Consider the following 27,829-nt stretch of genomic DNA (forward strand, 5'->3'; position numbering starts at 1 on the left):
GAATCAGGGCATGTGAAGCGTTTGGGTAAACCATGGAAAGTTGTGTGGGGCCTGGATGTGGAAAGGGAGCCGTGGTTTCGGGCATTATTAGATGACAGCTAGAGACTGAGTGTGAACGAATGGGGTCTTTGTTGTCTTTTCCTAGTGCTACCTCGCACACATAAGGCTGGAGGGGGATTGTATTCCATGTGTGGCGAGGTGGCGATGGAAATGAATAAAGGCAGACAGTATGAATTGTGTGCATGGGTATATATGTGTGTGTCTGTGTTTGTGTATATATGTGTACTTTGAGATGTATAGGTATGTATATTTGCGTCTGTGGACGTGCATGTATATACATTGTGTATGGGGGTGGGTTGGGCCATTTCTTTCGTCTGTTTCCTTGCGCTACCTCGCAAACGCGGGAGACAGAGGCAAAGCAAAATAAATAGATATAAATATAAATATCCCTGGGGATAGGGGATTAAGAATACTTCCCACGTATTCCCTGCGTGTCGTAGAAGGCGACTAAAAGGGGAGGGAGCGGGGGGCTGGAAATCCTCCCCTCTCGTTTTTTTTTTTAATTTTCCAAAAGAAGGAACAGAGAATTAGGCCAGGTGAGGGTATTCCCTCAAAGGCCCAGTCCTCTGTTCTTAATGCTACCTCGCTAACGCGGGAAATGGCGAATAGTTTAAAAGAAAAAGAAAGAAAAATATAAAAATATATATATATATATATATATATATATATATATATATATATATATATATATATATATATATATATATATATATATATATATATATATATATATATATATATATATATATATATATATATGTGTGTATCCCTGGGGATAGGGGAGAAAGAATACTTCCCACGTATTCCCTGCGTGTCGTAGAAGGCGACTAAAAGGGAAGGGAGCGGGGGGCTGGAAATCCTCCCCTCTCGTTTATTTTTTTTTTTTTTTTTTTTTTAATTTTCCAAAGGAGGGAACAGAGAAGGGGGCCAGGTGAGGATATTCCCTCAGGGGCCCAGTCCTCTCTTCTTGGCGCTGCCTCGCTATCGCGGGAGATGGCGAATAGTATGAAAAAAAAAATATATATATATATATATATATATATATATATATATATATATATATATATATATTTTTTTTTTTTTTCCTTTGTCGCTGTCTCCCGCGTTTGCGAGGTAGCGCAAGGAAACAGACGAAAGAAATGGCCCAACCCACCCCCATACACATGTATATACATACGTCCACACACGCAAATATACATACCTACACAGCTTTCCATGGTTTACCCCAGACGCTTCACATGCCCCGATTCAATCCACTGACAGCAAGTCATCCCCGGTATACCACATCGCTCCAATTCACTCTATTCCTTGCCCTCCTTTCACCCTCCTGCATGTTCAGGCCCCCATCACACAAAATCTTTTTCACTCCATCTTTCCATCTCCAATTTGGTCTCCCACTTCTCGTTCCCTCCACCTCCGACACATATATGCTCTTGGTCAATCTTTCCTCACTCATTCTCTCCATGTGCCCAAACCATTTCAAAACACCCTCTTCTGCTCTCTCAATCACGCTCTTTTTATTTCCACACATCTCTCTTACCCTTACGTTACTTACTCGATCAAACCACCTCACACCACACATTGTCCTCAAACATTTCATTTCCAGCACATCCATCCTCCTGCGCACAACTCTATCCATAGCCCACGCCTCGCAACCATACAACATTATTGGAACCACTATTCCTTCAAACATACCTATTTTTGCTTTCCGAGATAATGTTCTCGACTTCCACACATTCTTCAAATCTCCCAGAATTTTCGCCCTCTCCCCCACCCTATGATCCACTTCCGCTTCCATGGTTCCATCCGCTGCCAGATCCACTCCCAGATATCTAAAGCACTTCACTTCCTCCAGTTTTTCTCCATTCAAACTCACCTCCCAATTGAATTGACCCTCAACCCTACTGTACCTAATAACCTTGCTCTTATTTACATTTACTCTTAACTTTCTTCTTTCACACACTTTACCAAACTCAGTCACCAGCTTCTACAGTTTCTCACATGAATGAGCCACCAGCGCTGTATCATCAGCGAACAACAACTGCCTCACTTCCCAAGCTCTCTCATCCCCAACAGACTTCATACTTGCCCCTCTTTCCAAAACTCTTGCATTCACCTCCCTAACAACCCCATCCATAAACAAATTAAACAACCATGGAGACATCACACACCCCTGCCGCAAACCTACATTAACTGAGAACCAATCACTTTCCCCTCTTCCTACACGTACACATGCCTTACATCCTCGATAAAAACTTTTCACTGCTTCTAACAACTTGCCTCCCACACCATATATTCTTAATACCTTCCACAGAGAATCGCTATCAACTCTATCATATGCCTTCTCCAGATCCATAAATGCTACATATAAATCCATTTGCTTTTCTAAGTATTTCTCACATACATTCTTCAAAGCAAACACCTGATCCACACATCCTCTACCACTTCTGAAACCACACTTCTCTTCCCCAATCTGATGCTCTGTACATGCCTTCACCCTCTCAATCAATACCCTCCCATATAATTTACCAGGAATACTCAACAAACTTATACCTCTGTAATTTGAGCACTCACTCTTATCCCATTTGCCTTTGTTCAATCGCACTATGCACGCATTCCGCCAATCCCCAGGCACCTCACAGTGAGTCATACATACATTAAATAACCTTACCAACGAGTCAACAATACAGTCACCACCTTTTTTAATAAATTCCACTGCAATACCATCCAAACCTGCTGCCTTGCCGGCTTTCATCTTCCGCAAAGCTTTTACTACCTCTTCTCTGTTTACCAAATCATTTTCCCTAACCCTCTCACTTTGCACACCACCTCGACCAAAACACCCTATATCTGCCACTCTATCATCAGACACATTCAACAAACCTTCAAAATACTCACTCCATCTCCTTCTCACATCACCACTACTTGTTATCACCTCCCCATTTGCGCCCTTCACTGAAGTTCCCATTTGCTCGCTTGTCTTACGCACTTTATTTCCTTCCTTCCAGAACATCTTTTTATTCTCCCTAAAATTTAATGATACTCTCTCATCCCAACTCTCATTTGCCCTTTTTTCACCTCTTGCACCTTTCTCTTGACCTCCTGTCTCTTTCTTTTTTACGTCTCCCACTCAACTGCATTTTTTCCCTGCAAAAATCGTCCAAATGCCTCTCTAATCTCTTTCACTAATACTCTTACTTCTTCATCCCACCACTCACTACCCTTTCTAATCAACCCACCTCCCACTCTTCTCATGCCACAAGCATCTTTTGCGCAATCCATCACTAATTCCCTAAATACATCCCATTCTTCCCCCACTCCCCTTACTTCCATTGTTCTCACCTTTTTCCATTCTGTACTCAGTCTCTCCTGGTACTTCCTCACACAAGTCTCCTTCCCAAGCTCACTCACTCTCACCACCCTCTTCACCCCAACATTCACTCTTTTTTTCTGAAAACCCATACAAATCTTCACCTTAGCCTCCACAAGATAATGATCAGACATCCCTCCAGTTGCACCTCTCAGCACATTAACATCCAAAAGTCTCTCTTTCGCGCGACTGTCAATTAACACGTATTCCAATAACGCTCTCTGGCCATCTCTCCTACTTACGTAAGTATACTTGTGTATCTCTCGCTTTTTAAACTAGGTATTCCCAATCATCGGTCCTTTTTCAGCACATAAATCTACAAGCTCTTCACCACATCCCTTTACAACACTGAACACCCCATGTATACCAATTATTCCCTCAACTGCCACATTACTCACCTTTGCATTCAAATCACCCATCACTATAACCCGGTCTCGTGCATCAAAACCACTAACACACTCATTCAGCTGCTCCCAAAACACTTGCCTCTCATGATCTTTCTTCTCATGCCCAGGTGCATATGCTCCAATAATCACCCATCTCTCTCCATCAACTTTCAGTTTTACCCATATCAATCGAGAATTTATTTTCTTACATTCTATCACGTACTCCCACAACTCCTGTTTCAGGAGTACTGCTACTCCTTCCCTTGCTCTTGTCCTCTCACTAACCCCTGACTTTACTCCCAAGACATTCCCAAACCATATATATATATATATATATATATATATATATATATATATATATATATATATATATATATATATATATATATATATATATATATATATATATTTTCTTTTTAAATTTTCCAAAAGAAGGAACAGAGAAGGGGGCCAGGTGAGGATATTCCCTTAAAGGTCCAGTCCCCTGTTCTCAACGCTACCTCGCTAACGCGGGAAATGGCGAATAGTTTGAAAGAAAAATAAAAAAAAAAATATATATATATATATATTTATATATATATATATATATATATATATATATATATATATATATATATATATATATATATATATATATATATATATATATATATAGGGGAGAAAGAATACTTTCCACGTATTCCCTGCGTGTCGTAGAAGGCGACTAAAAGGGGAGGGAGCGGGGGGCTGGAAATCCTCACCTCTCGTTTTTTTTTTAATTTTCCAAAAGAAGGAACAGAGAATTGGGCCAGGTGAGGGTATTCCCTCAAAGGCCCAGTCCTCTGTTCTTAACGCTACCTCGCTAATGCGGGAAATGGCGAATAGTTTGAAAGAAATATATATATATATATATATATATATATATATATATATATATATATATATATATATATATATATATATATATATATATATATATGTGTGTGTGTGGTTTCAGAAGTGGTAGAGGATGTGTGGATCAGGTGTTTCCTTTGAAGAATGTATGTGAGAAATACTTAGAAAAGCAAATGTATTTTTATGTAACATTTATGGATCTGGAGAAGGCATATGATAGAGTTGATAGAGATACTCTGTGGAAGGTATTAAGAATATATGGTGTGGGAGGCAAGTTGTTAGAGGCAGTGAAAAGTTTTTATCCAAGATGTAAGGCATGTGTACGTGTAGGAAGAGAGGAAAGTGATTGGTTCTCAGTGAATGTAGGTTTGTGGCAGGGGTGTGTGATGTCTCCATGGTTGTTTAATTTGTTTATGGATGGGGTTGTTAGGGAGGTAAATGCAAGAGTTTTGGAAAGTGGGGCTAGTATGAAGTCTGTTGTGGATGAGAGAGCTTGGGAAGTGAGTCAGTTGTTGTTCGCTGATGATACAGCGCTGGTAGCTGATTCATGTGAGAAACTGCAGAAGGTGGTGATTGAGTTTGGTAAAGTGTTTGAAAGAAGAAAGTTAAGGGTAAATGTGAATAAGAGCAAGGTAATTAGGTACAGTAGGGTTGAGGGTTAAGTGAATTGAGAGGTAAGTTTGAATGGAGAAAAACTGGAAGAAGTAAAGTGTTTTTGATATCTCTGAGTGGATCTGGTAGCGTATGGAACCATGGAAGCGGAAGTAGATCATAGGGTGGGGGAGGTGGCAAAATTCCTGGGAGCTTTGAAGAATGTGTGGAAGTCGAGAATATTATCTCGGAAAGCAAAAATGGGTATGTTTGAAGGAATAGTGGTTCCAACAATGTTGTATGGTTAAGAGGCGTCTGCTATGGATAGAGTTTTGCGCAGGAGGATGGATGTGCTTGAAATGAATTGTTTGAGGACAATGTGTGTTGTGAGGTGGTTTGATCGAGTAAGTAACGTAAGGGTAAGAGAGATGTGTGGAAATAAAAAGAGCATGGTTGAGAGAGCAGAAGAGGGTGTTTTGAAATGGTTTGGGCACATAGAGAGAATGAGTGAGGAAAGATTGTCCTAGAGGGTATATGTGTCGGAGGTGGAGGGAACGAGGAGAAGTGGGAGACCAAATTGGAGGTGGAAAGATGTAGTGAAAAAGATTTTGTGTGATCGGGGCCTGAACATGCAGGAGGGTGAAAGGAGGGCAAGGAATAGAGTGAATTGGATCGATGTGTTATACCGAGGTTGACATGCTGTCAGTGGATTGAATCAGAGCATGTGAAGCGTCTGGGGTGAACCATGGAAAGCTGTGTAGGTATGAATAGTTGCGTGTGTGGACGTATGTATATACATGTGTATGGGGGTGGGTTGGGCCATTTCTTTAGTCTGTTTCCTTGCGTTACCTCGCAAACGCGGGAGACAGCGACAAAGCAAAAAAAAATAAAGAAAAAAAGAAATATATATAATATATATATATATATATATATATATATATATATATATATATATATATATATATATATATATATATATATATATATATATATATATATATATATATATATATATATATATATATGCGTAAGACAAGGGAGCAAATGGAAACCTCAGTAAGGGGCGCTAATGGGGAGGTGATAACAAGTAGTGGTGATGTGAGAAGGAGATGGAGTGAGTATTTTGAAGGTTTGTTGAATGTGTTTGATGATAGAGTGGCAGATATAGGGTGTCTTGGTCGAGTTGGTGTGCATAGTGAGAGGGTTTGGGAAAATGATTTGGTAAACAGAGAAGAGGTAGTAAAAGCTTTGCGGAAGATGAAAGCCGGGAAGGCAGCAGGTATGGATGGTATTGCAGTGGAATTTATTAAAAAAGGGGGTGACTGTATTGTTGACTGGTTGGTAAGGTTATTCAATGTATGTATGACTCATGGTGAGGTGCCTGAGGATTGGCGGAATGCGTGCATAGTGCCATTGTACGAAGTCAAAAGTGATAAGAGTGAGTGCTCTAATTACAGAGGTATAAGTTTGTTGAGTATTCCTGGTAAATTATATGGGAGGTTGTTGATTGAGAGGGTGAAGGCATGTACAGAGCATCAGATTGGGGAAGAGCAGTGTGGTTTCAGAAGTGGTAGAGGATGTGTGGATCAGGTGTTTCCTTTGAAGAATGTATGTGAGAAATACTTAGAAAAGCAAATGAATTTGTATGTAGCATTTATGGATCTGGAGAAGGCATATGATAGAGTTGATAGAGATGCTCTGTGGAAGGTATTAAGAATATATGGTGTAGGAGGCAAGTTGTTAGAAGCAGTGAAAAATTTTTATCGAGGATGTAAGGCATGTGTACGTGTAGGAAGAGAGGAAAGTGATTGGTTCTCAGTGAATGTAGGTTTGCGGCAGGGGTGTGTGATGTCTCCATGGTTGTTTAATTTGTTTATGGATGTAGTTGTTAGGGAGGTGAATGCAAGAGTTTTGGAAGGAGGGGCAAGAATGAAGTCTGTTGGGGATGAGAGAGCTGGGGAAGTGAGTCAGTTGTTGTTCGCTGATGATACAGCGCTGGTGGCTGATTCATGTGAGAAACTGCAGAAGCTGGTGACTGAGTTTGGTAAAGTGTGTGGAAGAAGAAAGTTAAGAGTAAATGTGAATAAGAGCAAGGTTATTAGGTACAGTAGGGGTTGAGAGCGGAAGTGGATCATAGGGCGGGGGAGAGGGCGAAAATTCTGGGGGCCTTGAAGAATGTGTGGAAGTCGAGAACATTATCTCGGAAATCAAAAATGGGTATGTTTGAAGGAATAGTGGTTCCAACAATGTTGTATGGTTGCGAGGCGTGGGCTATGGATAGAGTTGTGCGCAGGAGGATGGATGTGCTGGAAATGAGATGTTTGAGGACAATGTGTGGTGTGAGGTGGTTTGATCGAGTGAGTAACGTAAGGGTAAGAGAGATGTGTGGAAATATAAAGAGCGTGGTTGAGAGAGCAGAAGAGGGTGTTTTGAAGTGGTTTGGGCACATGGAGAGGATGAGTGAGGAAAGATTGACCAAGAGGATATGTGTGTCGGAGGTGGAGGGAACAAGGAGAAGAGGGAGACCAAATTGGAGGTGGAAAGATGGAGTGAAAAAGATTTTGTGTGATCGGGGCCTGAACATGCAGGAGGGTGAAAGGAGGGCAAGGAATAGAGTGAATTGGAGCGATGTGGTATACCGGTGTTGACGTGCTGTCAGTGGATTGAATCAAGGCATGTGAAGCGTCTGGGGTAGGCTATGGAAAGCTGTGTAGGTATGTATATTTGCGTGTGTGGACGTATGTATATACATGTGTATGGGGGGGGTTGGGCCATTTCTTTCGTCTGTTTCCTTGCGCTACCTCGCAAACGCGTAAGACAGCGACAAAGTATAATAAAAAAATAAAAATAATATATATATATATATATATATATATATATATATATATATATATATATATACATCAGAAAGTTATTGTACAAGTGATTAATTATCCATAAAAGACATCGTATATAGTGAATACCATATATCAGAAAGCATCGGATACATTTGAGATTAGACAAAAATTTATTATTTCTAAAGAAAAATTCAGCGAATAATTTGTTTTTAAATTCACCGGCCGTCGTAGCTCAAACTCCGGCCTCTGTCGGGAGATCGTCGCTGCTTCACCAGCGATTCAGGGGTGACGATTCTTGGGCGCATGCGTGACGAGGAGGGTGTGTTCACACTCCACATTGAAGACTGAACAGGAGTTAACGAGAGGAGGGCTATCGAGAGCAGAGACATCGATAAGACGTCTGAAGGCAAGACCGATTTCGACGATGAAGGCCTGCACTGTGGCTGAGAGATTGACTTGAGGAGGCAGAAGTGATATTGTGACAGTGATTGTGTCAGCGTCGCGTCGCCTCGCCGCAGTGTATCGAGACAGACTTCCCCAGAACTTTTAAAGGGGAAGTAAATGTTGATAGTTGTGTTACTGGAGTGATAGTTTTCATGCATGGTGTTTTTGACAAGAAAATAGTGAAGTTGGAGAAAAATGTAGCTTAGACATTGAAGCTTATTGATACAGTGGTGAAATTGATGAGAACTGCTATTGACGTTTGTGTGAATAAATTGTACATTTCCTTTTCCATAGCCAGAGGTTGAACCATTATGTGACATTCATTTTTTTCATTCATTTCAAGCTAAAAGTTTGTTTTCTAAATTGTTTCTTACATTTTTCATATGTATATATATGTATGTGTGTGTGTGTGTGTGTATGTGCGTATGTGTGTGTATGTGTGTGTGTGTGTATATGTATATATATATGTATATTATCCCTGGGGATAGGGGTGAAAGAATACTTCCCACGTATTCCTCGCGTGTCGTAGAAAGCGACTAGAGGGGACGGGAGCGGGGGGCCGGAAATCCTCCCTTCCTTGTATTAACTTTCTAATATGGGAAACAGAAGAAGGAGTCACGCGGGGAGTGATCATCCTCCTCGAAGGCTCAGAGTGGGGTGCCTAAATGTGTGTGGATGTAACCAAGATGTGAAAAAAGGAGAGATAGGTAGTATGTTTGAGGAAAGGAACCTGGATGTTTTGGCTCTGAGTGAAACGAAGCTCAAGGGTAAAGGGGAAGAGTGGTTTGGAAATGTCTGGGGAGTGAAGTCAGGGGTTAGTGAGAGGACAAGAGCAAGGGAAGGAGTAGCAATACTCCTGAAACAGGAGTTGTGGGAGTATGTGATAGAATGTAAGAAAGTAAATTCTCGATTAATATGGGTAAAATTGAAAGTTGATGGAGAGAGGTGGGTGATTATTGGTGCATATGCACCTGGGCATGAGAAGAAAGATCATGAGAGGCAAGTGTTTTGGGAGCAGCTGAATGAGTGTGTTAGCGGTTTTGATGCACGAGACCGGGTTATAGTGATGGGTGATTTGAATGCAAAGGTGAGTAATGTGGCAGTTGAGGGAATAATTGGTATGCATGGGGTGTTCAGTGTTGTAAATGGAAATGGTGAAGAGCTTGTAGATTTATGTGCTGAAAAAGGACTGATGATTGGGAATACCTGGTTTAAAAAGCGAGATATACATAAGTATACTTATGTAAGTAGGAGAGATGGCCAGAGAGCGTTATTGGATTACGTGTTAATTGACAGGCGTGCGAAAGAGAGACTTTTGGATGTTAATGTGCTGAGAGGTGCAACTGGAGGGATGTCTGATCATTATCTTGTGGAGGCTAAGGTGAAGATTAGTATGGGTTTTCAGAAAAGAGGAGTGAATGTTGGAGTGAAGAAGGTGGTGAGAGTAAGTGAGCTTGGGAAGGAGACCTGTGTGGGGAAGTACCAGGAGAGACTGTGTACAGAATGGAAAAAGGTGAGAACAATGGAAGTAAGGGGAGTGGGGGAGGAATGGGATGTATTTAGGGAATCAGTGATGGATTGCGCAAAAGATGCTTGTGGCATGAGAAGAGTGGGAGGTGGGCTGTTTAGAAAGAGTAGTGAGTGGTGGGATGAAGAAGTAAGAGTATTAGTGAAAGAGAAGAGAGAGGCATTTGGACGATTTTTGCAGGGAAAAAATGCAATTGAGTGGGAGAAGTATAAAAGAAAGAGACAGGAGGTCAAGAGAAAGGTGCAAGAGGTGAAAAAAAGGGCAAATGAGAGTTGGGGTGAGAGACTATCAGTAAATTTTAGGGAGAATAAAAAGATGTTCTGGAAGGAGGTAAATAGGGTGCGTAAGACAAGGGAGCAAATGGGAAGTTCAGTGAAGGGCGTAAATGGGGAGGTGATAACAAGTAGTGGTGATGTGAGAAGGAGATGGAATGAGTATTTTGAAGGTTTGTTGAATGTGTCTGATGACAGAGTGGCAGATATAGGGTGTTTTGGTCGAGGTGGTGTGCAAAGTGAGAGGGTTAGGGAAAATGATTTGGTAAACAGAGAAGAGGTAGTAAAAGCTTTGCGGAAGATGAAAGCCGGCAAGGCAGCAGGTTTGGATGGTATTGCAGTGGAATTTATTAAAAAAGGGGGTGACTGTATTGTTGACTGGTTGGTAAGGTTATTTAATGTATGTATGACTCATGGTGAGGTGCCTGAGGATTGGCGGAATGCGTGCATAGTGCCATTGTACAAAGGCAAAGGGGATAAGAGTGAGTGCTCAAATTACAGAGGTATAAGTTTGTTGAGTATTCCTGGTAAATTATATGGGAGGGTATTGATTGAGAGGGTGAAGGCATGTACAGAGCATCAGATTGGGGAAGAGCAGTGCGGTTTCAGAAGTGGTAGAGGATGTGTGGATCAGGTGTTTGCTTTGAAGAATGTATGTGAGAAATACTTAGAAAAGCAAATGGATTTGTATGTAGCATTTATGGATCTGGAGAAGGCATATGATAGAGTTGATAGAGATGCTCTGTGGAAGGTATTAAGAATATATGGTGTGGGAGGCAAGTTGTTAGAAGCAGTGAAAAGTTTTTATCGAGGATGTAAGGCATGTGTACGTGTAGGAAGAGAGGAAAGTGATTGCTTCTCAGTGAATGTAGGTTTGCGGCAGGGGTGTGTGATGTCTCCATGGTTGTTTAATTTGTTTATGGATGGGGTTGTTAGGGAGGTAAATGCAAGAGTTTTGGAAAGAGGGGCAAGTATGAAGTCTGTTGGGGATGAGAGAGCTTGGGAAGTGAGTCAGTTGTTGTTCGCTGATGATACAGCGCTGGTGGCTGATTCATGTGAGAAACTGCAGAAGCTGGTGACTGAGTTTGGTAAAGTGTGTGGAAGAAGAAAGTTAAGAGTAAATGTGAATAAGAGCAAGGTTATTAGGTACAGTAGGGTTGAGGGTCAAGTCAATTGGGAGGTGAGTTTGAATGGAGAAAAACTGGAGGAAGTGAAGTGTTTTAGATATCTGGGAGTGGATCTGTCAGCGGATGGAACCATGGAAGCGGAAGTGGATCATAGGGTGGGGGAGGGGGCGAAAATTTTGGGAGCCTTGAAAAATGTGTGGAAGTCGAGAATATTATCTCGGAAAGCAAAAATGGGTATGTTTGAAGGAATAGTGCTTCCAACAATGTTGTATGGTTGCGAGGCGTGGGCTATGGATAGAGCTGTGCGCAGGAGGATGGATGTGCTGGAAATGAGATGTTTGAGGACAATGTGTGGTGTGAGGTGGTTTGATCGAGTAAGTAACGTAAGGGTAAGAGAGATGTGTGGAAATAAAAAGAGCGTGGTTGAGACAGCAGAAGAGGGTGTTAAGAAATGGTTTGGGCACATGGAGAGAATGAGTGAGGAAAGATTGACCAAGAGGATATATGTGTCGGAGGTGGAGGGAACGAGGAGAAGAGGGAGACCAAATTGGAGGTGGAAAGATGGAGTGAAAAAGATTTTGTGTGATCGGGGCCTGAACATGCAGGAGGGTGAAAGGAGGGCAAGGAATAGAGTGAATTGGAGCGATGTGGTATACAGGGGTTGACGTGCTGTCAGTGGAGTGAATCAAGGCATGTGAATCGTCTGGGGTAAACCATGGAAAGCTGTGTAGGTATATATATTTGCGTGTGTGGACGTGTGTATGTACATGTGTATGGGGGGGGGGTTGGGCCATTTCTTTCGTCTGTTTCCTTGCGCTACCTCGCAAACGCGGGAGACAGCGACAAAGTAAAAAAAAAAAAAAAAAAAAAAAAAAAAAACATATATATATATATATATATATATATATATATATATATATATATATATATATATATATATATATATATATATATATATATATATATATATATATATATATATATATATATATATATATATATATATATGTATATATATATATATATATATATATATATATATATATATATATATATATATATATATATATATATATATATATATATATATATATATATATATATATATATATATATATATATATATATATATATATATATATATATATATATATATATATATATATATATATATATATGATATATATATATATATATATGTATATATATGTATATATATATATATATATATATATATTTTTTTTTTTTTTTTTTTTTTGCTTTGTCGCTGTCTCCCGCGTTTGCGAGGTAGCGCCAGGAAACAGACGAAAGAAATGGCCCAACCCACCCCCATACACATGCCTTGATTCAATCCACTGACAGCACGTCAACCCCGGTATACCACATTGTTCCAATTCACTCTATTCTTTGCCCTTCTTTCACCCTCCTGCATGTTCAGGCCCCGATCACACAAAATCTTTTTCACTCCATCTTTCCACCTCCAATTTGGTCTCCCTCTTCTCCTCGTTCCCTCCACTTCCGATACATATATCCTCTTGGTCAATCTTTCCTAACTCATTCTCTCCATGTGACTAAACCATTTCAAAACACCCTCTTCTGCTCTCTCAACCACGCGCTTTTTATTTCCACACATCTCTCTTACCCTTACGTTACTTACTCGATCAAACCACCTCACACCACACATTGTTCTCAAACATCTCATTTCCAGCACATCCATCCTCCTGCGCACAACTCTACCCATAGTCCACGCCTCGCAACCATACAACATTGTTGGAACCACTATTCCTTCAAACATACCCATTTTTGCTTTCCGAGATAATGTTCTCGACTTCCACACATTCTTCAAGGCCCCAAGAATTCTCGCCCCCTCCCCCACCCTATGATCCTCTTCCGCTTACATGGTTCCATCCGCTGCCAGATCCACTCCCAGATATCTAAAACACTTCACTTCCTCCAGTTTTTCTCCATTCAAACTCACCTCCCAATTGAATTGACCCTCAACCCTACTGTACCTAATAACCTTGCTCTTATTCACATTTACTCTTAACTTTCTTCTTTCACACACTTTACCAAACTCAGTCACCAGGTTCTGCAGTTTCTCACATGAATCAGCCACCAGCGCTGTATCATCAGCGAACAACAACTGACTCACTTCCCAAGCTCTCTCATCCCCAACAGACTTCATTCTTTCCCCTCTTTCCAAAACTCTTGCATTCACCTCCCTAACAACCCCATCCATAAACAAATTAAACAACAATGGAGACATCACACACCCCTGCCGCAAACCTACATTCACTGAGAACCAATCACTTTCCTCTCTTCCTACACGTACACATGCCTTACATCCTCGATAAAAACTTTTCACTGCTTCTAACAACTTGCCTCCCACACCATATATTCTTAATACCTTCCACAGAGCATCTCTATCAACTCTATCATATGCCTTCTCCAGATCCATAAATGCTACATACAAATTCATTTGCTTTTCTAAGTATTTCTCACATACATTCTTCAAAGCAAACACCTGATCCACACATCCTCTACCACTTCTGAAACCACACTTCTCTTCCCCAATCTGATGCTCTGTACATGCCTTCACCCTCTCAATCAATACCCTCCCATATAATTTGCCAGGAATACTCAACAAACTTATACCTCTGTAATTTGAGCACTCACTCTTATCCCCTTTGCCTTTGTACAATGGCACTATGCACGCATTCCGCCAATCCTCAGGCACCTCACCATGAGTCATACATACATTAAATAACCTTACCAACCAGTCAACAATACAGTCACCCTCTTTTTTAATGAATTCCACTGCAATACCATCCAAACCTGCTGCCTTGCCGGCTTTCATCTTCCGCAAAGCTTTTACTATCTCTTCTCTGTTTACCAACTCATTTTCCCTAACCCTCGCACTTTGCACACCACCTCGACCAAAACACCCTATATCTGCCACTCTATCATCAAACACATTCAACAAACCTTCAAAATACTCACTCCATCTCCTTCTCACATCACCACCACTTGTTATCACCTCCCCATTTGCGCCCTTCACTTATATTTCATTTATTTTGCTTTCTCGCTGTGTCCTGCATTAACGACGTAGTGCAAGGAAAAAGACGAATGAATGTCCCAACCCACCCATATACACATGTATATAAATACACGTCCACACACGCAAATATACATTCCTATACATCTCAATGTACACATATGTATATACACACACAGACATATACATATATGCACATGTATATAATTCATACTGTGTGCCTTTATTCCCATCACTACCTCGCCACACATGGAATAACAACCCCCTCTCCCCTGATGTGTGCGAGGTAGGTCTAGGTAAAAACAACAAAGGCCACAATCGTTCACACTCAGTCACTAGTTGTCATGTAATAATGCACCGAAACCACATCTCCCTTTGCACATCCAGGCCCCACAGAACTTTCCATGATTTGCCTCAGACGCTTCACATGCCCTGGTTCAATCCATTGACAGCACGTCGACCCCGGTATTCCACATCGTTTCAATATACTCTATTCTTTGCACGCTTTTCACCCTCCTGCATGTTCACGCCCCGATCACTAAAATTCTTTTTCACTCTATCTTTCCACCTCCAATTTGGTCTCCCTCTTCTCCTCGTTCCCTCCACCTCCGACACATATATCCTCTTGGTCAATCTTTCCTCACTCATTTTCTCCAAGTGCCCAAACCATTTCAAAATACCCTCTTCTGCTCTCTCAACCACGCTCTTTTTATTTCCACACATCTCTCTTACCCTTACGTTACTTACTCGATCAAACCACCTCACACCACATATTGTCCTCAAACATCTCATTTCCAGCACATCCATTCTCCTGCGCACCACTCTATCCATAGGCCACGCCTCGCAACCATACAACATTGTTGGAACCACTATTCCTTCAAACATACCCATTTTTGCTTTCCGAGATAATGTTCTCGACTTCCACACATTCTTCAAGGCTCCCAGAATTCTCGCCCCCTCCCCCATCCTATGATCCACTTCCGCTTCCATGGTTCCATCCGCTGCCAGATCCACTCCCAGATATCTAAAACACTTTACTTCCTCCAGTTTTTCTCCATTTAAACTTACCTCCCAATTGACTTGACCCTCAACCCTACTGTACCTAATAACCTTGCTCTTATTCACATTTACTCTTAACTTTCTTCTTTCACACATTTTACCAAACTCAGTCACCAGCTTCTGCAGTTTCTCACATGAATCAGCCACCAGCGCTGTATCATCAGCGAACAACAACTGACTCACTTCCCAAGCTCTCTCAGCCACAACAGACTGCATACTTGCCCCTCTTTCCAAAACTCTTGCATTCACCTACCTAACAACCCCATCCATAAACAAATTAAACAACCATGAAGACATCACACACCCCTGCCGCAAACGTACATTCACTGAGAACCAATCACTTTCCTCTCTTCCTACACGTACACAAGCCTTCCATCCTCGATAAAAACTTTTCACTACTTCTAACAACTTGCCTCCCACACCATATATTCTTAATACCTTCCAAAGAGCATCTCTATCAACTCTATCATATGCCTTCTCCAGATCCATAAGTGCTACATACAAATCCATTTGCTTCCCTAAGTATTTCTCACATACATTCTTCAAAGCAAACATCTGATCCACATATCCTCACCACTTCTGAAACCACACTGCTCTTCCCCAATCTGATGCTCTGTACATGCCTTCACCCTCTCAATCAATACCCTCCCATATAATTTACCGGGAATACTCAAATAACTTATACATCTGTAATTTGAGCACTCACTCTCATCCCTTTTGCCTTTGTACAATAGCACTATGCAAGCATTCCGCCAATCCTCAGGCACCTCACCATGAATCATGCATACATTAAATAACGTTACCAACTAGACAACAATACAATCACCCCCTTTTTTAATAAATTCCACTGCAGTACCATCCAAACTTGTTGCCTAGCCAGATTTCATCTTCCGCAAAACTTTTAATAACTTCTCTGTTTACCAAATCATTTTCCCAAACCCTCTCACTTTGCACACCACTTCGACCAAAACACCCTGTATCTCCCGCTCCATCATCAAACACATTCAACAAACCTTCAAAATAATCACTCAATCTCTTTCTCACATCACCACTACTTTTTATCACCTCCCTATTAGCCCCCTTCACTGAAGTTCGATTTGCTCCCCTGTCTTCCGCACTTTATTTACCTCCTTCCAAAACATCTTTTTATGCTCCCTAAAATTTTATGATACTCTCTCACCCCAACTCTCATTTGCCCTCTTTTTCACCTCTTGAAGCTTTCTCTTGACCTCCTGCCTCTTTCTTTTATACATCTCACACTAATTTGCATTTTTCCCTGCAAAAATCGTCCAAATGCCTCTCTCTTCCCTTTCACTAATAATCTTACTTCGTAATCCCACCACTCACTATCCTTTCTAATCAACCCACCTCCTACGCTTCTCATGCCACAAGCATCTTTTACGCAAGCCATCACTGCTTCCCTAAATACATCCCAATCCTCCCCCATTCCCCTTACCTCCTTTGTTCTCACCTTTTTCCATTATGTACTCAGTCTCTCCTGGTACTTCCTCACATAAGTCTTCTTCCCAAGCTCACTTGCTCTCACCATTCTATTCACCCCAACATTCTCTCTTCTTTTCTGAAAACCCCTACAAATCTTCACCTTCGCCTCCACAGGATAATTATCAGACATCCTTCCAGTTGCACCTCTCAGCACATTAACATCCAATAGTCTCTCTTTCGCGCGCCTATCAATTAACACGTGATCCAATAACGCTCTCTGGCCATCTCTCCTATTTACATACGTAGACGTATGTATATCTCGGTTTTTAAACCAGGTATTCCCAATCACCAGTCCTTTTTCGGTACATAAATCTACAAGCTCTTCACCATTTCCATTTACAACACAGAACACCCCATGTATACCAATTATTCCCTCAATTGCCACATTACTCACCTTTGCATTGAAATGACCCATCACTATAACCCGGTCTTGTGCATGAAAACCACTACCACACTCATTCAGCTGCTACCGAATCATTTGCCTCTCATGATCTTTCTTCTCATGCCCAGGTGCATATGCACCAATAATCACCCATCTCTCTCCATCAACTTTCAGTTTTACCCATATCAATCTAGATTTTACTTTCTTACACTCTATCACATACTCCCACAACTCCTGTTTCAGGAGTAGTGCTACTCCTTCCTTTGCTCTTGTCCTCTCACTAACCCCTGACTTTACATCCAAGACATTCCCAAACCACTATTCCCCTCTACCGTTGAGCTTCGTTTCACTCAGAGCTAAATCGTCCATTTTCCTTTCCTCAAACATACTACCTATCTCTCCTTTTTCTCATCTTGGTTACGTCCACACACATTTAGACACCCCACTCTGAGCCTTCGAGGAGGATGATCACTCCCAGCGTGACTCCTTCTTCTGTTTCCCCTTTTATCCCCTTTTAGAAAGCCCTTTTAGAAAGACGAAGAGATTGGTGAGAGTAAGTGAGCTTGGGAAGGAGACTTGTGTGACGAAGTATCAAGAGAGAATGAGTACAGAACGGAAAAAGGTGAGAACAAAGGACGTAAGGAGAGTGGGGACGAATGCGATTTATTTAGGGAAGCAGTGAAGGCTTGCGCAAGGGATGCTTGTGGCATGAGTAGCGTGGGAGGAGGGCAGATTAGAAAGAGTAGTGAGTGGTGAGATAAAGAAGTAAGGTTATTAGTGAAAGAGAAGAGAGAGGCATTTGGACGATTTTTGCAGGGAAATAATGCAAATAACTGGGAGATGTATAAAAGAAAGAGTCAAGAGAAAGAGGCAAGAGGTCAAGAGAAAGGTGCAAGAGGCGAAAAAGAGGCCAAATGAGACTTGGGGTGAGAGGGTATCATTAAGTTTTAGGGAGAATGAAATGATGTTTTGGAAGGAGGTAAATAAAGTGTGTAAGACAAGGGAAAAAATGTGAACTTCAGTGAAGGGGGCTAATGGTGAGGTGATAACAAGTAGTGGTGATGTGAGAAGGAGATGGAGTGAGTATTTTGATGTTCTGTTGAATGTGTTTGATAATAAAGTGGCAGATATAGGGTGTTTTGGTCGAGGTGGTGTGCAAAGTGAGAGGGTCAGGGAGAATGATTTGGTAAACAGAGAGGAGGTAGTAAAAGCTTTGCAGATGATAGCCGGCAAGGCGGCAGTTTTCGATGGTATTGCAATGGAATTTATTAGAAAATGGGACGACTGTATTGTTGACTGGTTGGCGAGGTTAATCAATGTATGTATATCTCATGTGCTGGTAATGAGATGTTTATGGACAATATGTGGTGTGAGGTGGTTTGATCGAGTAAGTAATAATAGAGTAAGAGATGTTTGGCAATAAAAAGAGTGTGGTTGAGAGAGCAGAAGAGGGTGTTTTGATATGGTTTGGTCACATGGAGAGAATGATTGAGGAAAGATTGACCAAGAGGATATATGTGTCAGATTTGAAGGGAACGAGGAAAAGAGGGAGAACAAATTGGAGGTGGAAAGATGAAGTGAAAAAGATTTTGAATGATCGGGGCCTGAACATGCAGGAGGGTGAAAGGCGTGCAAGAAATAGAGTGAATTGGAACGATGTGGTATACCGGGGTTAACGTACTGTCAATGGATTGAACCAGGGCATGAGAAACGTTTGGGGTAAATCATGGAAAGTCCTTTGAGGCCTGGAGGTGGATAGGGAGCTGTGGTTTCGGTGACTTATTACATGACATTTAGAGACTGAGTGTGAATGAATGTGGCCTTTGTTGTCTTTTCCTAGCACTACCTGACGCACATGCTGAGGGATGGGTTGTTATTTCATTTGTGGCGGGTGGCTATGGGAATGAATAAGGCAAAGTATGGATTATGTACATGTGTATATGTATATGTCTCTGTGTGTATATGTATGTATACGATGAGATGTATAGGTATGTATATTCGCTTGTGTGGACATGTTTGTATATACATGTATGCATATACATGTATGTATATACATGTGTATGTGGGTGCGCTGGGCAATTTTTTCGTTTGTTTCGTTGCGCTACCTCGCTAACAAAGGGGACAGCGAGAAAGCAAATTAAATAAAATAAATGAAATATATATATATATATATATTATATATATATATATATATATATATATATATATATATATATATATATATATATATATATATATATATATATATATATATATATATATATATATATATATATATATAGATATATATATATATATATGTATATATATATATATATATATATATATATATATATATATATATATATATATATATATATATATATATATATATATATATATATATATATATATATATATATATATATATATATATATATATATATATATATATATATATATATATATATATATATATATATATATATATATATATATATATGTATATATATATCTATATATGTATATATATATATATATATATATATATATATATATATATATATATATATATATATATATATATATATATATATATATACATATATATATATATATATATATATATATATATATATATATATATATATATATATATATATATATTATTTTGTATCGCTGTGGCTGTCTCCCGCGTTTGCGAGGTAGCGCAAGGAAACAGACGAAAGAAATGGCTCAACCCACCCCCATACACAATGTATACACACACACGTCCACACACGCAAATATACATACCTATACATCTCAATGTACACATATATATACATACAGAGACACATACATATATACCCATGCACACAATTCACACTGTCTGCCCCCATTCACTCCCATCGCCACCTCGCCACACATGGAATAACTTCCCCCTCCCCACTCATGTGTGCGAGGTAGCACTAGGAAAAGACAACAAAGGCCCCATTCGTTCACACTCAGTCTCTAGCTGCCACGCAATAATGCCCGAAACCACAGCTCCCTTTCCACATCCAGGCCCCACACAACTTTCCATGGTTTACCCCAGACGCTTCACATGCCCTGATTCAATCCATTGACAGCACGTCGACCCCGGTATACCACATCGTTGCAATTCACTCTATTCCTTGCACGCCTTTCACCCTCCTGCATGTTCAGGCCCCGATCACTCAAAATCTTTTTCACTCCATCTTTCCACCTCCAATTTGGTCTCCCACTTCTCCTCGTTCCCTCCACCACTGACACATATATCCTCTTGGTCAATCTTTCCTCACTCATTCTCTCCATGTTACCAAACCATTTCAAAACACCCTCTTCTGCTCTCTCAACCACACTCATTTTATTTCCACCCATCTCTCTTACCCTTACATTACTTGCTCGATCAAACCACCTCACACCACATATTGTCCTCAAACATCTCACCTCCAGCACATCCACCCTCCTGCGCACAACTCTATCCATAGCCCACGCCTCGCAACCATACAACATTGTTGAAACCACTATTCCTTCCAACATACCCATTTTTGCTTTCCGAGATAATGTTCTCGAATTCCAAACATTTTACCAAACTCAGTCACCAGCTTCTGGAGTTTCTCGCATGAATCAGCCACCAGTGCTGTATCATCAGCGAACAACAACTGACTCACTTCCCAAGCTCTCTCATCCACAACAGACTTCATACTTGCCCCTCTTTCCAAAACTCTTGCATTCACCTCCCTAACAACCCCATCCATAAACAAATTAAACAACCATGGAGACATCACTCACCCCTGCCACAAACCTACATTCACTGCGAACCAATCACTTTCCCCTCTTCCTACACGTACACATGCCTTACATCCTCGATATAAAGTTTTCACTGCTTCTAACAACTTGCCTCCCACACCATATATTCTTAATACCTTCCACAGAGCATCTCTATCAACTCTATCATATGCCTTCTCCAGATCCATAAATGCTACATACAAATCCATGTTCTTTTCTAAACATTTCTCACATACATTCTTCAAAGCAAACACCTGATCCAAACATCCTCTACCACTTCTGAAACCACACTGCTCTTCCCCAATCTGATGCTCTGTACATGCCTTCACCCTCTCAATCAATACCCTCCCATATAATTTACCAGGAATACTCAACAAACTTATACCTCTGTAATTTGAGCACTCATTCTTATCCCCTTTGCCTTTGTACAATGGCACTATGCACGCATTCCGCCAATCCTCAGGCACCTCACCATGAGTCATACATACATTAAATAACCTTACCAACCAGTCAACAATACAGTCACCCCCTTTTTTGATAAATTCCACTGCAATACTATCCAAACCTGCTGCCTTGCCGGCTTTCACCTTCCGCAAAGCTTTTACTACCTCTTCTCTGTTTACCAAATCATTTTCCCCAACCCTCTCACTTTGCACACCACCTCGACCAAAACACCCTATATCTGCCACTCTATCATCAAACACATTCAACAAACCTTGAAAATACTCACTCCATCTCCTTTTCACATCACCACTACTTGTTATCACCTCCCCATTTGCGCCCTTCACTGAAGTTCCCATTTGCTCCCTTGTCTTACGCACTTTATTTACCTCCTTCCAGAACATCTTTTTATTCTCCCTAATATATATATATATATATATATATATATATATATATATATATATATATATATATATATATATATATATATATATATATATATATATATATATATATATATATATATATATATATATATATATATATATATATATATATATATATATATATATATATATATATACGTATATATATATATATATATATATATATATATATATATATATATATATATATATATATATATATATATATATATATATATATATATATATATATATATATATATATATTTGTTCTAACAGATAACGTTCTCGCCTTCCACACATTCTTGAACGCTCTAAGAACTTTCACCCTCTTCCACACCTTGTGACTCACTTCCGCCTCCATGGTTCCATCCACTGATAAGACTACTCCTAGATATCTAAAACAGTTCACTTCCTCTAGGTTTTCTCCACGCAAAATTCCTCTCAGTTAACCTGTCCCTTAACTATGCTGAAACTAATAAGCTTCCTCTTATTCATATTTTCTCTCAACTTTCTTCTTTCACTTTCTTTACCAATCTCTGACACCAAATTCTGTAGTTTCTCACTGAAATCAGCTACCATCGGTGTATCATCAGCGAACAACATCTGACTCACTTTCCCAACTCTCTCATCCACAACAGATTGCTTACTTGACCTTCTCTCCAAAACTCTAGCATTCACCTCCCTAACAAACCCATTCATAAACAACTTAAACAACCATGGAGACATCACGCACCCCTGCCGCAAACCGACATTCACTGGGAACCAAACAGTCTCCTCTCTTCCTACTTGTACACGTGCCTTACATCCTTTTCGCTGCTTCTAGCAACTTACCTTCCGCACCTTATACTCTTAATAACTTCCACAATGCATCTCTATCAAGTGTATCATATGCCTTCTCCATATCCATGGATACTACATACAAATTCATCTTTTTTTCTAAGTATTTCTCACATACGTTCTCAAAAGCAAACACCTGATCGACACATTCTCTATCTTTTCTGAAACCACACTGCTCTTCCCCAATCTGATGCTGTGTACATGGCATCGCCCTCTCAATCAATATCCTCCTATATAATTTCCAAAGAATGCTCAACAAACTTATAACTCTGTAATTTGAACACTAACATTTATACCCTTTACCTCTATACAATGGCACTATGCATGCATTTCCGCTAATCCTCAGGCATTTAACCATGAACCATACATGCATTGAATATCCTTACTGACCTATGAACAGCACATTCACCCCATGTTTTAATAAATTCCAATGCAGTACCATCCAAACCCTCCGCCTTGCCGGCTTTAATCTTCCGCAAAGCTTTCACTACCTCTTCTCTGTTTAACAAACCATTCTCCCTGACCCCCTCACTTCGCACACCACTTCGATCAAAACCCCCAATATCTGCCACTCTATCGTCAAACACATTGAAGAAAGTCTCAAAATACTCACTCCAGCTCCTTCTCACTTCCCCACTTCTTGTTATTACCTCTCCATTAGTCCCCTTCACAGATGTTCTCATTTTTTCTCTTGTCTTTTGCACTTTATCTATCTCCTTCCAAAACGTCCTTTTATTTTCCCTAAAACTTAAAGATACTCTTTCACCCCAGCTCTCATTTGCCCTCTTTTTCACCTCTTGCACCTTTCTCGTGACCTCTTGCCTTTTTCGTTTTTATATCTCCCGGTCATTCACACTTCTCCTTTGTAAAAATCGTCCAAGCGCCTTTCTCTTCTTCCCACCTCTCACCTTTCTCATGCCAAAAGCATCTTTGCGCAAGCCATCACTGCTGAGTGAGTGTGTTAGCAGCTTTCATGCGCGACAATGAATTATAGTGATGGGTAATTTGAATGGAAAGGTGAGTATTGTGGCAGTTCAAGGTATATTTGGTGCACATTGGTTTTCAGTGTTGTAAATGGAAATAGTGAAGAGCTTGTAGATTTGTGTACGCATGTAAGAGAGATGGCTTAGATTACGTATTATTTGATAGGTGCGTGAAAGGGAGACTTTTAGATGTTAATGTGCTGAGAGGGGCACCTAGAGCGATGTCTGATCATTATCTTGTGGAGGCGTAGGTGACGATTTGTAGTTTTCAGAAAAGAAGAGAGAATGTTGGGGTTAAGGGAGTGGTTAGAGTAAGAGAGCTTGGAAAAAAGACTTGCGTGCAGACATTGAGTGCAGAATGGAAAAAGGTGAGGAAATGACATAAGGGGAGTGGGGGAGGAATAGGACGTATCTAGGGAAGCAGCGTTGGCTTCTGTAAAAGATGCCTGTGGCATGAGAAAGGTGAGAGGTGGGCAGATTAGAAAGGGTAGGGATGAATAAACAGGACTGTTAGTGAAAGAGAAGAGAGAGGTGTTTGGACGATTTTTGCAAGGAAATAGTGCAAATGAATGGGAGATTTATAAAAGAAAGAGGCAGGATGTCAAAAGAAAGGTGTAAGAGGTGAAAAAGAGGGCAAATGAGAGTTGGGGAGAGAGAGTATCGTTAAATTTTAGGGAGAATAAAAGGATGATTGGGAAGGTGGTAAACAAAGTTTGTAAGACAATAGAACAAATGGGAACATCGGTGAACGGGGCTTATAGGGAGGTAATATCAAGTAGTGGTGTAGTGAGAAGATGGGATGAGTATTTTTAAGGTTTGTTGAATGTGTTTGATGATAGAATGGCAGATATAGGGTGTTATGGTCGTGGCGGTGTGCGAAGTGAGAGGGTCAGGGAGAATGGTTTATTAAACAGAGAAGAGGAAGTGAAAGCTTTCCGGAAGATGAAAGCCAGCAAGGGGAAAGTCCGGGACAGAATATTCCAGCAAGACCTATAGTGAGTTCAGTAGGCTCCATCACATACAAATTGTCAAAATGGTTAGTTTCTTTATTAAGCCCTTTAGTGGGTAAGGTATCAAATTCTAATATCATGAACAATGTAGATTTAGTCAACAAGCTAAACAATATCAATGTTAATTTTGATTTCAAACTAGTTAGCTTTGATGTTTCCTCACTTTTCACTAAAGTTCCAGATGATGACCAATTAGAATATTCATTTGATGTCTTGGATGATATTCATTTACCTGTTTCAAAGCCTGTTTTCATTGAACTGATAAAATTGTGTATAAAAGACTGTATTTCAATTCACCGGAGAATATCATGCTCAAAAATTTGGTATGGCAATGGGTAACCCTCTTTCACCTGTACTAAGTAATCTTTGTATTGAATATTTTGAAACAAAATTACTGAAGGATATCTTACCTTCTAATGCAATTTGGTTTAGGCATATAGATAGTGTTCTTTGTGTTTGGCCAGCAAATGAAAATTTACAAATATTTCTTCCCTTACTTAACAATTCAGTACCTTCCATCAAATTTACTGGAGAAAATGAGAATAATTGTATATTACCAATTTTAGATTGCATGATCCATAGGCAAGGAAACAAGTTTAAGTTTAGCATATACAGAAAACCCACCAATGTATGCTCATATATCCATTATTACTCATCTCAACATGACAGAGGTAAATTATCATAATTTCAATCTATGTTCCTTAGGGCATTCAACATTTGCAGTTCCAGAGTTTATTGATGATGAGTTTGAGAAGATATTTCCTATTTGATCTAAGTTAAAGTATCCTAGAACTTTCATTGTTAAATCCCTTACGTTAGCAAAGAAATCATTTTATAGAGTTGAGCTGAGTCCAAACCTCCCATTGACTCCAAGAATCGTTTAGCTCTCCCTTTTGATAATATATTCACTCAATTCCAATGTTGCTTAAATCCTTTAATGTAAATGTTGCCATTAGCAACAGTAATACTATAAAGAATATCTAAATCAGGAATTCACCAGAAAATTCTCTTGGATGCATCTATAAACTGCTATGTGGAAATTGTGATAAATCTTATGTTGAGCAGACTAGTAAGGATCTTTCTGTTAGACTTCAGCAACATAAATATATTATAATAACGGGACGAGAATCAAATGCCTTGTTTAATCACGTTAAAAACTATGATCATTTTATTGACTGGAGTACTGCCATCTCAGTATTAACTCTAACTCTATCACCAAGAGAAATATCAATGAATCTTCTATTATTAGATACACAAAGAATTATAATCTTAGTATTAGTGATGGTCTATACAAATTTGAAAACTTTATTGTTGATAAAATTTGTAAAATGATAAGTTTATGAACGGTCGTTGAAGGTTTTGGACAATCACATGTTTATCAAATGGCGTCCTAGCTTCGTGTCTTCGATGTATGTCAGCTGACTTATATTTCTGTCTTATGTCTCCCCTGATTATGTGATTATTACACGAAAGTGCACTTGGGAACTTATCGTGTTTCATTTTCCCCGTGGACTCATAGGAATATATATATATATATATATAATATATATATATATATATATATATATATATATATATATATATATATAATATATATAATATATTTTCGCCCCTCCCCCACCCTATGATCCACTTCCGCTTCCATGGTTCCATCCGCTGACAGATCCACTCCCAGATATCTAAAACACTTCACTTCCTCCAGTTTTTCTCCATTCAAACTCACCTCCCAATTGACTTGACCCTCAACCCTACTGTACCTAATAACCTTGCTCTTATTCACATTTACTCTTAACTTTCTTCTTCCACACACTTTACCAAACTCCGTCACCAGCTTCTGCAGTTTCTCACATGAATCCGCCACCAGCGCTGTATCATCAGCGAACAACAACTGACTCACTTCCCAAGCTCTCTCATCCCCAACAGACTTCATACTTGCCCCTCTTTCCAAGACTCTTGCATTTACCTCCCTAACAACCCCATCCATAAACAAATTAAACAACCATGGAGACATCACACACCCCTGCCGCAAACCTACATTCACTGAGAACCAATCACTTTCCTCTCTTCCTACACGTACACATGCCTTACATCCTCGATAAAAACTTTTCACTGCTTCTAACAACTTGCCTCCCACACCATATATTCTTAATACCTTCCACAGAGCATCTCTATCAACTCTATCATATGCCTTCTCCAGATCCATAAATGCTACATACAAATCCATTTGCTTTTCTAAGTATTTCTCACATACATTCTTCAAAGCAAACACCTGATCCACACATCCTCTACCACTTCTGAAACCACACTGCTCTTCCCCAATCTGATGCTCTGTACATGCCTTCACCCTCTCAATCAATACCCTCCCATATAATTTACCAGGAATACTCAACAAACTTATACCTCTGTAATTTGAGCACTCACTCTTATCCCCTTTGCCTTTGTACAATGGCACTATGCACGCATTCCGCCAATCCTCAGGCACCTCACCATGAGTCATACATACATTAAATAACCTTACCAACCAGTCAACAATACAGTCACCCCCTTTTTTAATAAATTCCACTGCAATACCATCCAAACCTGCTGCCTTGCCGGCTTTCATCTTCCGCAAAGCTTTTACTACCTCTTCTCTGTTTACCAAATCATTTTCCCTAACCCTCTCACTTTGCACACCACCTCGACCCAAACACCCTATATCTGCCACTCTGTCATCAGACACATTCAACAAACCTTCAAAATACTCACTCCATCTCCTTCTCACATCACCACTACTTGTTATCACCTCCCCATTTACGCCCTTCACTGAAGTTCCCATTTGCTCCCTTGTCTTACGCACCCTATTTACCTCCTTCCAGAACATCTTTTTATTCTC

Source organism: Panulirus ornatus, chromosome 19 (genome assembly GCF_036320965.1).
Source record: "Panulirus ornatus isolate Po-2019 chromosome 19, ASM3632096v1, whole genome shotgun sequence".
In the NCBI taxonomy this organism is placed as follows: domain Eukaryota; kingdom Metazoa; phylum Arthropoda; class Malacostraca; order Decapoda; family Palinuridae; genus Panulirus; species Panulirus ornatus.